The 5,006-nt window shown below is 40.4% G+C and overlaps 1 pseudogene across 1 annotated transcript; it reads left to right on the plus strand.

Moving 5' to 3' along the window:
* Positions 1–149: 149 nt before the first annotated feature.
* LOC146288733 (G2/M phase-specific E3 ubiquitin-protein ligase-like) lies at positions 150–2,265 on the plus strand (annotated as a pseudogene). Its single transcript, XR_014755149.1, has 6 exons — positions 150–189; positions 364–428; positions 529–613; positions 748–1,058; positions 1,140–1,324; positions 1,558–2,265. The product of XR_014755149.1 is annotated as a G2/M phase-specific E3 ubiquitin-protein ligase-like (transcript).
* The last annotated feature ends 2,741 nt before the right edge of the window (positions 2,266–5,006 follow it).

Raw genomic sequence — 5,006 nt, forward strand, 5'->3', positions numbered from 1 at the left:
GGGACAGTCCAAATGAAGCAAGCACTCCAACCACGCTCAGCAAAAAAGTAGAATATACAGTTATATTGTCAACATAACATGTTTTAGTGCACAAGCAACACAACACACTCTGTATACAATAATTTGGTGACATTTTAATTTGCTTGGTCTTTCAGACCCATTGACCTCTCTGAACCCTTTTTGGACCAAGTGAGTTATTTTTTAAATGTATACCCTCTAGGTATGTGTTAATATGAAGTAAAAGTATGATCTGTCCTATGGTGTTAATTTACTGAATGGAAACCAAATGTAATGCAATGTTTGAGGTGCTCAACAAATGGTAGGTAATCATATTAACAACTGTAATATTTCTGCTAAAACTAGGAAAGAGGAAAAACCACAGTGCATGAAAGGCAGAAAGCATCCCCAGTTAAACAGAACTTCTACAGGTGCCCTTGTTTTGTCTGAACCTAATGTTTTTCTAAAGCATTATCCATTCCCCAAGGCGATGGAACATTTAGATGGAACTAAATGATTCTGTCATTGCAGCAACTACACAAAATGTGTATGCACCAATTGTAATTGACAGTGATTCGGAGTGTAAGGAGTGCAAGGAATATATTGAAGAGGAAAGGTGCTAATTGACTATTCTCAATCTTTTTTGTACTTTAATTTAGTAACTCTAAGTCTTAGTTTCATTTCAAAGAACATGTATTGTTTCATCATTATTAGTTTTACTTAATCTACTACATCTTGATTGTTTTACAGCACAGATGGATTGACCACTGCAGACATTGTGTCAAATCTCTCATCAAAGATCACAAAAACGTCTTTCAGCAGATTCAACATAAATCGAGCTAATGTTTGGGACGGAGCGGTCCGTGGTTTTAAACGTGCTTCATACGACCCATCTAATGAAATGGTCGTAAAATTCACAGATGATGAGGGGCAAACAGAAGAAGGAGTGGACACTGGTGGTCCCAGACGTGAATTTCTAACCCTTTTAATGGAGTGTTTAAGGAGCCGAAGAATCTTTGACGGAAAGGAGGATAGTAAATATCTCACCTTTGATAATGCAGGTAACTAATGGTACTCAATTCCACAGGGGTAAAGTGATATAAAATGTTAATTAATTGAAGAAAACTACCCATTCATTACAGCAGCCAAAGAAGATGAATATTTCCTTGCTGGGAGGATGATTGCAGTCTGTATGGTTCATGGTGGTCCCGGTCCTCGATTCCTCTCCAAGACACTGTATCAGCACCTAACAGTGAGACCCATGTCTGACTTCGAAGAAACAATAGAAAATATAACTGATGAGAACATGAAGGCCTTCCTGCTTGAGGTAGGTTCATTTTACAACAAAGCTAATAATATTTGGTTGTGTTCTTGGAAATAATATTAATTATTAGTACTACTTTAAAGTTTTAAAACATGTTTTAAATATCTGTATTTTTGGTGAATCATTTTCCACCCACCAGTTTGTTTCTTTTGAACTTGTCTTTTGATTTTATTTGGCAATGAAAATATGTTTGTTTCATAGCATTTGTTACATATTAATGACTTTGTTTATCCCAGATATCCAGTGCAGCGACAGTGGATGGACTGAACAGGTTAATTGATAACCATGCTAGCTTGCTACAGACTGCTGGATGTTTCAGTACCCCAAAAGTGTAGAAGGCAAGGAGGAGATACAAAAAAACTTCATGCAGTGGTACATCATATACCGAAATAATTTCTCTATACAGAAGTGAGTGTCTATTCTTTATCAGTCCTGGCAACAGCCCTGGGGTCTCATGTATAAAACTGTGCGTAGGATTCTTACTAAAAGTGTACGTACGCCCAAAAGCCTAAAATGGCGTACGCACACTCAAATTCCGATTTATAAAACCGTGCGTACGCACACCTGTACGCAATGTTCCCTTTATAAATCACAGATTACCCACAAGTGTGCGTACGTGAATCAGCATTGTATCCCGCCCTGAACATGCCCATTTTTAACCATATATAGTCAATGCAAAGCACCTCATGAATGCTAATCTAGTATCTCATCATGACCCTGGCATACGATTGTTCTTTACGGTGAATCATAGCGTATGACAACTTCTCAGACACTGTTAGCCTATTGGTGGAGCCCGAAAACTCCGAAAATGTGGTGGCCGGTAGATCACCAATTTAAAAAAACTGTGCGAGTGGCGTCAACTGTGCCAATGATACTGCGAGTCGAGATACAATTTGAAAACAAAAGCGTTTTGTTATGAACATTGATCTATTAAAGCACATGTGTCAAGCTCCGGTCCTCGAGGGCCACTGTCCTGCATGTTTTAGATGGTTCCCTGCTCGAACACACCTGATTCAATTAAATGGGTTGTTATAACGACCATTTATTAAAATCAGGTGAGCTGGATAAGGGAAACATCTAAAACATGCAGGACAGCGGCCCTCGAGGACCGGAGTTTGACACCCCTGTATTAAAGTATGGACTGATAACGAGGACGTAGAGTGTAGCGATTGCGGGAGCATAACGACTGTATTTCCAGTTTTTGACACATGAGGATATTTGCAGAGTATTAAATAAATATATTTAGTTATTGTCGAGTCAAACTGTGGTTTTAGAATTTCACTTGTGGGATTTTAAGAGAATTGTGTATACACGGGGAAAAACTGGGAAAAAAGGGTGGTGACGCTTTCACTTTAAATCGGGAGCAGCAGATTAACCAGCTGAAGTCAATCAAGGTCACATCAGCGCGACGCAGAGGAGGATATTAGGTGCCTAATTGGGCTCCAAGCAGGTACGAGAGTAATTGAAACTGCAGCAAACCGTGCTGCTGTTTGTGGAGTGTTGTGCAAGATCTGAGTCTACAAAGTTTGGAGAGGCAGCCGGTGAGAAATGAACTTTAAAACGTACTTCCTCCTGCATCGTTGGTTTGTGTTTTTAGTCGTTGAAATCAGTATTTTGCGCATGGTGGTGTTTGTGTACTTTTGTGTGCATTTTGCTGAACTTGTGTGTTCTGTTTGTTTTTGAAGGTTTTTTTTTACCTATCTGCTAAATGGCCAATGGCTGAGTGACTAATGGAAATAAAAAGGAAAAGTGGAAACAAAGCTACTGCCTGGGACTCAGTCATTCAGCAACTCGAGTGGAATCCAGTTACCCACACCTCCATGTAGACAGCTCAGTCCCTTTTTCAAGTTGGGGAATAGCACAACCAAAAAACCCGACAACTTGACAGTTATACACTGTGTTCTGCAGTTATCTAAAGTTACTGCCGGCTGCTCGTGAAGACCAATGTTATTTCTTCAGGTTGCAGGACGGCTCGTTTTGATGAAAATAGCTTGTTGTTTACCTCACTACAGTACGAAATATGCTTTATTTGTGATTTAATAAAATTTCTCTCGAGAGTAATTGATCCCGGAAGTTTGAATCTGTGAATGTCATGCCAACTTTACCGAACTACCTGGCATAGCATGACATATAGCCTACTCAGATCATACTATGATTCATAGGTTATACTTATGACAAGCGACTATAAAAGGTCTTTCTCCTCACACAGCATGGGAAAGAGCCTGTGCTCAATAATGAACGATCATTTTGGTGGACCACCAACACCCAGGTCATGCAGGTCTGCCTCTTTGATCAGATCGATTCTGTCTGTTGGTATTGTCGTGCAGTTATGACAAGTAACTAGCTACAAGCAAACCACTACGTGTTGTTCAACCTGTCAGTGTTAACTATATTTATATCTTACGACAAAACCACATATTTTGCATCATATGGAACAACTGAGGTCCTGCGGGTACATAATTAATTACGTATTGGTTCGAAAGCATGCGCCATAGGATGAACAGGGACAGGTATGATGGGTCTATTTTCTTCAATTTTTAATGCAGTTTGGCGGGTTGAAATTGAGCCCAACCAGAGAATGTCTAAGAAAGGGAGAACTGCCACTCTCGAAACTTCCGGGTTCTGAACTGGTTGCAGTTCCACTCAAGTTCCATATGAGGACGCTAACGGTCGAGTGCAGAATGAATGGAGGTCTGTGGTAGCCTGGCTGCCAGCCCAACTTCTCCCCGCCCACAATAAAATGTGGTCGGGAAGTTGGGTCTGGAGGGTCTCGTATTGGGAAACAACTGCAGAAAACCAGAATCTGGGCGTACCAATGAAATTGCCAGGGCGGGCTTTATACGATGATGGGCAGAGGATCAACAGTAACTTAATCACCCACGTCACAAAAGAGCGCTTAAGTTGAATTCGTTTTGAACAAACAACATATTACGTTGCTCTGATTGGTTGTAGGTCTATCCAATTGAGGGAAGAAGCATTTGTTTTCCAGGCTTGTTTGAAACACGCCCCATAGTCAAAGCCTAACGGAGAGTTCTCAGACTCATATTCTGACTAGAATTATGAGTATGACAACGTCAGGCTAGGTCTGTGGAGCTTTACCCCTCAAAATCCATTTTTCTCAGGATATAATTTTTTGTCTAGTAATTTGAATTCAGAATTTGAAAGGGGAGGCAAAAAAAATACACACCACTGGGTGTTAGAATTTTTTAAAGTCGTCTTTCTGTTCTAAAAAGCCTTTGAAAATGGCATTGACGTCATACACATCGTGCAACCAGAGCTACGTCTTGACGGCAAGCTCTGGTTACTTCCACTTTTCTCTCGAGGCATCGACAACACAGCTGAAAGGGTTAGGCTCTCCCTGTCAATACACATGCTTGAAAGAGTTTTGACTTGCTAATGTTGTTGCTAATGTTGCTAATGCTCTGACATTCTGGTTATGCTTCGGATGCCATCAAGCGGGATCTCTGGTTGTAGTCAGTCCTTCACTAACCAATCAGCATTCGTTAGCAGAATGCTAGCGTGTTATGGGCAACAACGACTTACCCTGTAAGAAATCGAAAGGACATAAGTACTCTTTCATTCAACTTTTGACATGTAATCCATGTTGCATGCAAAAACTACAATCAAATCTAAGATTTATCAACGACAATCAGGCGAAAGAGACAAATTTAGCTGTTTAGCTCCT

Source organism: Hypomesus nipponensis, chromosome 5, assembly GCF_054491055.1.
Source record: "Hypomesus nipponensis isolate SF chromosome 5, ASM5449105v1, whole genome shotgun sequence".
In the NCBI taxonomy this organism is placed as follows: Eukaryota; Metazoa; Chordata; class Actinopteri; order Osmeriformes; family Osmeridae; genus Hypomesus; species Hypomesus nipponensis.